General features: G+C 46.7%; 1 protein-coding gene across 1 annotated transcript in view; it reads right to left on the bottom strand.

Moving 5' to 3' along the window:
* Nucleotides 1–5,319, bottom strand: part of LOC144773689 (uncharacterized) — a 275,311-nt gene extending 269,992 nt beyond the window's left edge. The window contains exon 1 of the mRNA XM_078658839.1: nt 5,241–5,319. The gene's annotated coding sequence lies outside the window, so the exon portion shown is untranslated. The remainder of the gene's footprint in view (nt 1–5,240) is intronic.
* Nucleotides 5,320–12,240: the final 6,921 nt, after the last annotated feature.

Genomic DNA, 12,240 nt, shown 5'->3' with positions numbered 1-12,240 from the left:
TAAGGCCTAGGCCTCATCTCATTTTGTAGCACATCCACCTCTTTTTGTAAAAGAGACGAAACAAAGTGAACAGCCAATCAGAACAGCCTCACCCCATAGAACCTTCCTGAGAGAGCCTCAGATGTTCTACCGTACGTTGTGCAAGGGAGTCTCCACTGAGCTCCGCTCAGTTTTTTCTTCAACAACTACTTTTTTCAACTCAACTCTTCACAAGATTTCATTATGTCAGACAAGGAAAAAGAGGCTCTTTTTAAGGCTTGTGCCACCTGCTCCAAGAAGAGACTTTATGCGGAGGACAAACAAAGACTGTATTTATTGTTCGTATCCGGGCCAAAAAGCTTCTGACTGCAAGATCTGTCGGACCTTTTCAACTAAGATCTTGCGGGACCGTGAGGGGCGTCTGCTCACTTGGCTTCAAAAATTCAAGTCACGAAAAGATCCTGTTTCAAGGGACAGTAATGATGCTTCATCTGCGAGTCCATCCAGGAGATCACAGAAAAGGGGTAGGTCTTCACCATCTACTTCTTCAGACCCCCTTCCAAAGCCTTTCAAAAGACCTCCGATAGGTCTGACAGGCGTAGTCCCATCAAATCTCCTCACTGAAATGTGTAAAGGAGTGGGGAGGACTTGCTGTTGATGTGACACCTGTGATATAACGACAAAATAAATAAAAGTCAATAAATGGTTCTTGGGAAATGACCATCTAGAGCAGACAGCAACTTATGGATACCTGTGAGTTCTTTTTGATGATTGGGCTACTTTTAAACAGCATAGTGAGGATTTGAAGAGAGAAGAGCTCTCCTTGAACCAGGCATTTCGTATGTTGCAAAGAACCTTAGATGGCCCAAGCTATGCACCACAATTGAAAGTCATCGCAGCAACGCTCCTTCTGACTGTTACATACGGTAGTGAAGTACTTCGGAACAGAGTTGCAATTCTCTTAAATCTAATCTTTTCAAAAGTCTTTAGATCACTGTTCCACCTTCCTTTGAAAGCATCGAGAGCTCAGTTAAGATTGGAGTTTGGGCTTATAAATCAATAGACAGCAAGGAAAAGGGCCTACGTAAAAACCTGTAACAGAATAAGATCAGTCTCCGAAAGTCAATTATGGCAAGCTTTGTGGCAGGAGATGCAAAGGAATGAAACAGATCCAGCCCGTCTCTACTTAAATTCAGCGATTAAAGCTTTAAAAAAATATAGTCAATACTACAGAAAAGAAAGTATCCCTTATAAATTATAAAGTTTCATTTGCCAGTAGATCGCATGCCGGGTCTTTGATCAATGAATATAAAAAACTCAAATGTCAACCATATTTAGAGGCTGGATGGTCAAAAAAACTGAAAATTGATTTCATGCACTTCCGTTTCGGCAGTATTCCCGGAGCAGCAAAGGAGAAAAAAATGGAATAAGGCAAACATGAAAGCTCCCTGTAGACTGTGTACTAAAGGGGTAGAAAATATCACACACATCACATGTGTATGCTTGGGATTATTGAAAGAAATAAGACAAATGCTGAAAACCCCTTTTAACAAGCAGGGAGAACGTACCTGTAGGCAGGCTGTCATTGCATGTTTAAGATCCACTGATTCAATGATTAATTGTCAATACACTACATTTTAAATAGTGCAGGAACAATACTGTCAGATACTCCTGAGAACTGCTTGACAAATGAGAATGTGCACAGTTTGAGAAGCTGATTCTGGACATATCTGGTTTGTTATAACCCTCTGTCGTGCACATAACACTGCTAAACTTGTTGCACTTTATATATATTCAAATCAGGGAATGGGGGAGTAAGAAGGTCTGATCCATTCAGCTTCCTATTAATCAGTCAAAATCAAATGGGAATGGATCACTTGTACCTGCTGCCAGGGTCCACTATGTTCTGTCCGTCAGTACTTAAGAAGTAGTTCAGTTCAAAATGCTTTATTCGGTTTGTCAAACACAACCATATAAGCAGAACAATAAAACATTACAGTTATATCAATATTAGCAATTGCAGAGCATCATGATTACAGGTCTGGTTAAAACTCATGGAAGGAAAAAGTACTTAAAAAACCCTCATTCACGCAGGCAGACTGTGTGGCGGTTTATCTTGGTTCTCCACCTTTGTTAGGTGCATGACAGCATCATCATCGGGTCTCACCCCCAGCACTTTACCTTCCATACCTTCCATACGTTTCACAACTGTATATATTTATACATCTGTAATCTAGTTAATTCTTACCCTGTTTGTAACCTAGGCAACGTTCTCAATGTATTGCCTTCAATCAAATCTTTCAGTTTATTGATCTAGATATTGTCCCAGGATAGTCACGTTTTAGCACGCCTCCATCCGAAAGTGGGGTCTGTTGTTATTTTGCGCTTCTGCTCCAAACAGCAGGTCACCCCTTCCCATACGACCTAGTGCTGCTTGCGTGACTGGGAGTAGTTTCGACCTACCAAACAAATAATGCAGAAATTAATAAGTTATTTGCCTTCTCCGATAGCTCTCCCACGCCGCCATTGTCCGCCAGTTTCAATTCCCCTCCATACTGTGTGACATCACTGGAACCATAAAGCACGCCGTGGCATGCTGACATCAGTTCCCATTCTTTTTTTTGTTGCCCCTTTGAGACTAACAGAAGATACTAACTTACTAAGATAGGAGTGATCCGCAAAAGTATCAATTGAATATTGATGCTACATGTATTATTCACAATGAAATTAGAAACTATGTATAAAAGATGCATTTGTAAACAGCTGTAAGTAGGAATGAGAAGGAGTCTTGGTAGCTATGGGGAGGAGGGTGGATTGGGAAGGAATCTGCAGGTAGACATTGTATCCACCAGTAAAAGAATTACCAAAGGTAGGTAACTTGTTCTTCTGATGGATACATCTACCTGCAGATTCCACACATTTGGAATAGAATTTCTAAGCAGTGACACACTTGGAGGTGTAAGCAAGGCGGACTAAACCAAACAGTCCCGTAGAACTGAGCGAGTTAAGTAACTATCCCTCCTTACTTCTGAATCCAAGCAGTAGTGTTTTTAAAACTTGTGAAGGGAGAACAAAGATGCTGCTTTACATATATCTGCTGTAGGAACACCTCTAGCTAGGGCAGACTAGGTGATGTAGCTCTAGCAGAAAGAGCATGAATACCTTTAGGTAACTCTCTTTGAGCCATGGAGAAGCAGATTTTGATACACAGGATGATCCACCTTGAGAGTGTTGGTTTGTGAATCACTTTTCCTTTCATTTTCCCTTTGTATCCTATGAAGAGTTGATCATTGAGTCTGAATTCTTTGGTTCTATCAATATAGAAGCCGACTGCACGTTTAGGTTTAAGTCCCCGCAGTCTTTCTTCATCGAAGGAGGAGGAGGATAGAAGATGGGAAGTGTAATGGATCGACATAAGTGGAATGGAGTAACCACTTTAGGGAGGAAGGCAGTTCTGCTCCGTAATACCAGTTTGCCTGGAAAGAAGGTAGTAGAGAGTGGTTTTACAGTCAGCACTTGTGGTTCCATGACATGCCCTGCTGATGTGATGGCATACAAAAATAACAGTTTTGAAGGATAACAACCTTAAAGGACAACCGTGAAGGGGTTCAATTGGAGAAAACATTAAGAAAGTAAGAAGGGAGGTTGAGCTTAGCCAGGCTGCAAGAAGGGCCCTCTCTAGAGAGGCTCTGTCGGCCGAACTTACAATCCAGCAGGCAACCGACATCCAGGGGGCTGGCCACCAACCCGGAAAGCCATCATACAGACTGCAACCCGCCAGCCCACGCTGGCGAACTTTGGCTACCTCTGGAGCCCGCGGCACCGAGCAGTGTGAGGTGTCCTACTGACATCAGGGTGAGGCCTACCCCACTTTGTGAGACCGTGCGCTTTGGTAGGTCCCAGAGTGGGCTGCCGCGCTCCCCATGAAGGGTGAGCCAGGAGACAGGTTGTGGCTGCTGCTAGCTATTTCCTCTGGCCTGTGCTCCCGCTGAAGAACACGCTTTAGTATGCGAACGGGCTGTAGCCAAGGACCGTGGCTACCCTGCTCATTGCATGGCCCGGAATGCACTCGCAAGCCTGCACATTTGGGGCGGGAAGAGACTCCTCATTGTGCCCCGTGCACATTGCGGCCCCTGCTACTACATTGGCGGCTGCCAGCTCATGCCTGGGCTGCCCGGGCTGGTACCATGCTGCATCAGTTGGTGGTGAGAATGGGGCTAGCTCCAGCATTTGTGGTGCATACCTCAAGCCTGGGCCTGAGACTGGCGGCACCTGGGCTTCCCACAGGTGGTAAGAGGGGCAGTGTGGGCCGCTGCTGGCACCACCGGTGAAGCGCTGCCTGCTTTGCAGCAGGGCCTTCTGTGGCGGCCTCGCGTGACATACTGGCTGCGGGCACCTGGCCTTGGGGCATCCCACCGGGACCTCGCTATCCCCATTAGCAGGGACAAAAACACACTTTCTTTTGCAGCACTCTCTAAATTTTTCCCCCCAAACCAATATTTTGTTGTATTTTGATTAATTTCTTGGGCCCGTCAAGTGGAATCTACAAAACCTGGGTACCTTTAGAATCCTTAGGATGTTAGAAGTAAAGGACACAAATTTGGTGTGAATACCTATTGTGGACAAAAAGGTACGGGGTCTAAGCACGAACTACCCCAAATAGCCAAAAATCGAAACCAAGGAGCTGCTGTTGGAGGGAGGAAAACCACACAGACAAGAGTTCGACCTCGAAATACAGACAAACGACACAGACGGGAGCCGGCACTCACCTGGAAATGCTGTGGCCCCACCATGGTTCTTGGGAGGACCTTGACTGACCAGGTGCCTGACAGCGGTAGTTCAGGGAAGGCACAGTTCATGGAGAGTACAGGCATAGAGGCTGACACAGAGCCCATGAGTGACACATGGAGGGTGGGAACCATGACAATGGTGCATAGAATACTGCTTACAGGGTGAGCCCTAAAATCTTCTGGGTTTATTTTCTTTGAGAAGCAAGTCTTGATGACCTAACTAAGGGCCTTATAATTGTGAGGCGGGTTCAGGCAAAGAGAGTGTGAAGGGATGAGAGCACAGCAGAAGAAGAATAAAACAGACAGGGTAATTAAAGAAAAAGAAATACAACTGTACATAGAAAGTAGAAAGTAGAACATAGCTGGATACGATAGACCTGGGAAGAACAGCCATAGATGAGAATTTGAGAGGAACTGGTTATCCAAACATGTCGAGATGTTTTTATTTTATCTGGTTAAAAAGATACTCACGTTTTCCTTTAATCTGAGGAAACTGGAGGTCGAGCCATTCAGTCTCTGGAGCTAAGGAGGAGTCTGCAAGGCCTGAGCCCAAGAACAATAGGAGAAATGGTTCTGTGAGCTTTTGGTAGACTTTTTGAAGAATGTGAGCTTATATGATAAATGGAGAACAAGAAAACATTTAAATTCCCAGGGAGGCTTGTAGTTGGCCTCTGTTTCAGAACTAAACCAAACCCATATGCCACACCCTCTGTTTGCCCCCAAGAGCCTCTGTTCCATGTACAGTCTGCGTGTTTTTAAAGTGTGCTTGAATATGTTTAAGGGTGTCTGTATTTGTGTGTGTGTACATCTGTCTGTATTTTCAGTTGGCACAGTATGCCCAGACGGAGGTCCCTTGCTCACTTTGCCACTGGATTCAAGTTAGCCTGACCGGTCCCAGGATGCTTGTTTATGGTCCAGGGAACACCTGGCTTGGGCTGAACGGTTCCCATTAGGAACTGAGACAAGACTGATTCGCATATGGTTGGGTCTGAAATGGGGTGGTGAAACGAGCTAAAGAACAATGATGGATTCAACCTAAATCTAATAGTGACTGGGGGTGAGTGTCTGAAAGGTTTCAGGGCTCCGTCCATCATCCCCTTGTGTTTGCTATGTCTTTGCACCAGGACTAGTCTGTCAGTCTCTGTATTTATCTCAGACCCCTGAGGTTTAAGACAAGAGCAGTCTAGGCTTTGGTCTGAAGGGCAGTATTGGTGTTTGATATTTTTGATGTAGGGGTGTTTGTGCCTGTTGTTGCTTGCACAGCACGCCTCCAGCAGTTTGTTTGCCTCCGCCGTCTCCAGTCACCGATGCTTGTTACATTTTAGTTGCACCTAGCACAATATTCGATCTATGGAGTCTGAGGAAACTAGGCAAACCTAACATCTTGGTTGGAGTGAAATGCAAAATGGTCAGCTATAAGTGTTTTGTGTATTATTTTCTTTCTCTCTGCAGTAGAAAAGCATGTGACCACCTACACATACAGGCGATAGACCACAGACAAGGCAGTACAGAAAAAGCAGCTTTACTCCTACATGTCACTGTAGCCCTGAGTCATATCGCAGACCAGTGGTAGCTAGTGAAATTTGAAAATAGCAGGATAGAAAAAAAAATCAAGGTGAAATGCAGTAAGGAAAAAAAAATATAACCCCAAAAAGAAGGTTTGGCTGGGAGATTTCTGCCACAAAAGTACTATTGTGAGACCATATATCTACACCCAGTCAGTATAAGAAATAAGTAAGCACTACATGCACAATTTAGCTCATCGATAACAACAATTTCACAAAGAGCTGCATTAATTTCATTAGAACATTAAACCAGTCGCACCTTCACTGGGGGGGGGGCTGTTTAATTACACTACTTTAGAACAACTGCATTATATCAATCTAGTCACTGATAGTGTGACTGGCATCAGTTAGTGTAAAAAATGCTCCTTGGTGTGTTTTCCTAAGACGCCTGAAGCATTTACTGGACGTTTCTGATGGCCATGAAGGCTGCATCACAACAAAAAGCGGGCAGTCTGTCATCTGTTAAACATTGAAGAGGGACTGCTGCAAGACAAATGTTTCTCACCACCCGCGTGGCATAGGGTCTGACTGCCTCATGCCAAAGCCCCTAGAGACTGAATTTCATCAGCCTTAGTGGGGTCACTACTGCAGCACCTCTCTCTGGACAATCAAGAAAGTAAACAAGCATTTGCAATGCAATAGGTCTCGCATTATGAAAGTTTGAGCTATTGGTCTTGTAAATGACAATTTTTTTATTTATGTGTTGGTTTTGAAAATAGATAAATGAATAGCTTTGTCATTTACAATGCCAATAGTTATAACTTTCGCAAATGTGGCACCTATAGCATTTGTAATGCAACATGTTTTGTATTTACGTGACTTAGAAGTATTGATATTACAAATAACGGCTTTTAATTTTTGTAAATAATTAATACTTAAATAAAAGTGATTGTAATTTATAATGGCAATAGCTTAAACTTTTGTAAATAACTTTTGTGAAGATTATGTTCAGTGTATTTTATTGTGATGAAAATCCAAGAAAAGAAGTGAAATATTAACATCTTTTTGTAACATTTGTAATAAAGCTTTAAACATTGAGAGAACATAATTGAACCAGTTGTTGTTGAATGGTTGCACAGATTGATGCTGTGATGGCGCCGAGTGATGCTGTGGTGGCGCCGAGTGATGCTGTGGTGGCGCCGAGTGATGCAGTGGTGGCGCCGAGTGATGCTGTGGTGGCGCCGAGTGATGCTGTGGTAGCGCCGAGTGATAATGTGGCGGCGCCGAGTGATAATGTGGTGTTGTTGAGTGAAAATGTGGTGGTGCTGTGGTGGTGCTGAGTGATGCTGTGGTGGTGCTGAGTGATGCTGTGATGGTGCTGAGTGGTGCTGTGGTGGTGCCGAGTGATAATGTGGTGGTGCTGAGTGATGCTGTGGTGATGCTGTGGTGGTGCTGAGTGGTGCTGCTGAGTGGTGCTGTGGTGGTGCTGAGTGGGGCTGTGGTAGTGCTGAGTGGTGCTGTGGTGGTGCTGAGTGATAATGTGGTGGTGCTGAGTGATAATGTGGTGGTGCTGAGTGATAATGTGGTGTTGCTGAGTGGTGCTGTGGTGGTGCTGAGTGATGCTGTGGTGATGCTGAGTGATGCTGTGGTGGTGCTGAGTGATGCTGGGGTAGCGCTGAGTGATGATGTGGTGATGCAAAGGGCAGAAAGGCACAAAAACGAGTCTAACAGAGGGCAGAAGGGCAGAAAAACAAGGGAAAAACGAGTCTAACAGAGGGCAGAAAGGCAAAACAAGGTGATAGGGAAAGTTGCACGAAGGGCGCTGGTGGTGGAAGCAGTGGATAGAGCACATGGACAAGTGTGAGAGAGGAATCAGGGTGAATGAAGCAGGTGGGTGACAGAATAACAGAGTGCAGGGGGAAAGACTTACACAAGAACAAGCATTTTTTTGTGTAGTTTTGTAGCCTTTGCGGTGTGCCGCGCTTTAACTTTATATGTTAAAAGCTAGAGCGCGGGGTGCCGTCAATGCTATAAAAATGTATACATTTAAAGTAAAGGCAGGCGCCCGCCATGTTGAAATTTAACTAATGCCATACCTATTGCATTGCAAAAAATTGTTTAATTTTGGTTACTGATCTGTGTTGGATCAGTGACTAAAAATACAAGCATTTGCAATGCAATAGGTGTCGCATTTGTGAAAGTTAAAGCTCTTGGTTTTGAAAATGATAAAAAGCCAATGCTGTATGTGCTGTGGGTAGTCTCTCTGCAGCAGGACGTATGTCAGGATTTAAAAGCGCAGGCAGTGGCCAATTGGAGGAGCAGGCCTTGAGGACAGCATGCATCTTAAAGGGGCGGTGAGCTGCTGACAATAGACGCATGGATACCATAGTGAAAGTAGCACGGCAAGGTGCGCTGTTGAAAAAAACATACGAATGTTTTAAAAGTAGATTCAGTTGAGCCGCCCAGCACAAAAGTAAGGCGCGCAGCTGGCATGTTAAATCTGAAGTACGTTGTGTCACATTGTAAATAAAAACACAATATTTAAAGTTAAAGTGCGACGTCCCGGTGAGTGCTTTTTGGTCAATATAAAGCAGCCACACAAGAGTTGCTGCTACCATAGTTTAAGTTAAAGTGAGATGTTGCGGCATGCCCTTTTTGTAAATATAAAGCGTTTAATAATGTGCAATGTCCATAGCAGCTGTAGCCAAGGAGGGGGAGCGGGCGTGTGCGGTGAGCGTTTTTTTTGTAAATATGAAGCGACCAATAAAGCACAACGTCCAAGCAGCTGTACCCAACGAGAAGGAGCAAGCTTAATCAAAAAAAAATGGAGAAAGTGAAATGCAAGCAAAGGGAAAAAAAAACGAATACGAGCGTAGAAAGGAAGGGTGCAGGAAAGGGGGGCTTAAAAACAATGAGGAGAGGACAAAGAGAGAAGAGATAGGAGCGAGAGAAAACGGGCAGGAAAGGGGGAGGGAGGAAGTACCTGAAGCGACAGAGAAGAGAGGAGACGAGTTTGGCAGCAAACAGGGCGGAGGACACATGCTGGCAAATGGTGACCTGCAGAGCGCGTGAATGGGAAGAGCGGCCGTGGGAGGTGGGAGGGGAAGTAGGAGAGTGCGATGTGCAGGCGGAGGGGGGGGCGGGGAGCGGAGCCTTTGAAGAAGTAGGAGAGTGCGATATGCAGGCGGGGGGACGGGGAGCGGAGCCTTTGAAGTGTGTGAGGCACTGACAGACAAATGGTGGTTTGTGACGTAGCTGGTTTGTGCACGCGCACTAAGCACAGGAACTGTGGCAAATCTGCCGTTGGTTTCAGAGCTTACTTGGCCCTCAATACTCTTGTCTATTTATCACTTGCGTGATAAAATAGTCGAGACCTAAAAAATCAGAGAGGGACAGTGGAAAAGATAGCCGCATCAGCGACAATGACTAAAAGATTGAGACATGCCAACCCAACGCGACCTGGAATCCGAGTCGGGCCCACAGAGCATCTATTCTACATTCATAGAGACGTAACTAGCGCCCTTACTCTTTTTTTCTTTCCGTATATGATATGTACCACCCATTGATGCCTGCCTTACCGGCAGCTGGGAGTTCCTTCCTGTTGCGTTAACTTTGTCCAGCCACCCAGCTTCCACCCGATGGGAAGTGCCGAGCCCTTAGTGATTTCCCCTCAAGAATGATTCCTCTATTATGTCTTTCAGTTGGCCACAGGTGGCCGTATTTTGGTTGTGTGGGGTCCATCCAGGTTGGGTGGCTGTAGAGGGTGTGGATTGGGGAACTCTGGGACTAGTTATTTGGCACTCAGTTATTCAGCCCCAACACGACACTCCAAGGAACCCTTGTCTACCGACCCCCCGGCCCTCAGACAACCTTCGCCACCACCATCACCGACTTCATCGCACCCCACACCATCGCCTCACTGAACTACATACTCATGGGAGACCTGAACTTCCACCTCGACAACCCCAGTGACCTCAACTCCACCATCCTTTGTGACCTCACCAATATCGGACTTAAGTAACTCGTCACAACACCTGCCCACAGAGCAGGACACACACTCGACCCCATCTTCCCTGCAGGAAACCGCGTTCACTTCAGCCACACAACGCAATCATCATGGACCGACCACCACTGCGTACACTTTGCCGTCGACCCAATCTAGCCCCACACTCACCACAAAGGAATTGGAGCAAGGTTACAGACGAGCAACTCATCTACACCCTCACCCGAGACAACCACACAGGTGCATTTGACGCTAAAGCAAGAGCCAAAGGACTCCACACCAGGATCTCCAGCTGTGCAGACGAGCTCGCCCGCAACGCAACCACGACAAACAGCGACCCAGGAAAGCCGCCTGGTTCACCACCGCCCTCCAAGAAGCCAGACGCACCTGCAGATGCCTGGAAAACAACTGGAGAAACACCAAGACAATCGAAAACTACAACACCTACAAGGACGCCATGACTGACTACCACAACCAAATCAGATCCACCAAGAGGAACTTCATCCACAACCAAATCATCGCCAACTCCACCAACTCCAAAGAACTCTTCAGTGTCATCCAGGAATTCACCAACCCACGCAGCGAAGCCACAGACATCACCCCATCCCAAGAGCTCTGCAATAAGCTTGGAACCTACTTCAACCTCAAGATCAAAAACCTCTACGACAACTTCATCGACCACCCACCAAACGCCACAGCCAAACCCCCGCCCCCCAGACACCAGCCAGCCCACACTCACCAACTGGACACCGGTCACGGCCGAAGACACCACCTCGACCATGAAAGGCATCCACTCGGGGGCCCCATCGGCCCCTGCCTTCCTTACATCTACCACACAGCCGCGACTGTTAAAATCTAGATTGCGACGTAAACATTATCGGCGCCATCTTGTCCCCTTTTAGCTCAAATGTGCGCGTAAATAGCAGCCATTTTGAACACCATGGCCTCTCTGCCCACTACCGATAGCTCGCGCATCTCTCTCTCTCTCTCTCTCTGACCCCGCCAGCATCCCCCGCGCGCTGACAGCCCACGTTCTCACATGCTTGGGCCATAAACCACCTCTTCAGCGCGGCCTTGCCTCGGAGCCACATTCCGTACCCGACTAACACCTCCCTCCGTCCCTTTAATGGTCACGCATCCTTTGATGAACCCCCTTCCTCTGTGCCCGATTGTCCCGCCCGATCCCAGGCCATCACCTAGCCCCGCGGATACAGTTTATTGCCCCTTACAGTAGGAAGCTGTCCTTCTTCGAAGAATCTATGAATGATAAAGGCCCCCACCCCATGAGATCCGATCAGCCGAGCACATTCCGGGAGCCGGAGGGATATCCAGCTGCGCGATAGTCATCACCTACTGAGATCAGGGTGGGACTTTTACTGTAAATATGTGTGGGAACGGGTTTGGAGCGGAGATTCCGAGGATGCCTTTCCGTACATCAAAGCATTAACAAGAATGTGTTTTATGTAATAAAGCAATAAACCTGTGTATAAGAGGCCAGGCCCCAAGGATGCGTTTAGAGCACCTCGAGAAGATACCCTGTTAGTCGATTTGACGTGTTCTGCTCCGTCGGAATAAACTCCTGTTTCCTGCCTTCTGTCTCCAGCGCCTGCCTCTTTGTTTGGTAATCTCGAATGGTATGAGAGGCGGCTAACGCCGGGCAAATACTGAAGGGTTCTTGGTCGAATTCGGCCCTACCTTCAACAATTGGCGTCCCAAACGTGGGGCCCATCAGCGACGCGTGGATCCAGTGGGAGAGGTCCCAACGACAGAGTGAACGACTGCAACGATCAGGAAGAGCTCCTGCCCGATAGACCCTCGTCTGGCAGCCGATCATCCGAACTTCACCAGTTCCGAGCAGACCTCTCTCGAGTGATCTACTGTCCTGACTGGGAACCATCAGGAGTGCCACAGCAATTACGGAGAACGGAGGACGATCAGGCGCTGGAAGCGGAAGACGAGAAAC

Source organism: Lissotriton helveticus, chromosome 8 (genome assembly GCF_964261635.1).
Source record: "Lissotriton helveticus chromosome 8, aLisHel1.1, whole genome shotgun sequence".
Classification (NCBI taxonomy): Eukaryota; Metazoa; Chordata; class Amphibia; order Caudata; family Salamandridae; genus Lissotriton; species Lissotriton helveticus.
The sequence above is the reverse complement of the archived record's forward strand: the minus strand, read 5'-3'. Positions and strand labels throughout refer to the sequence as shown.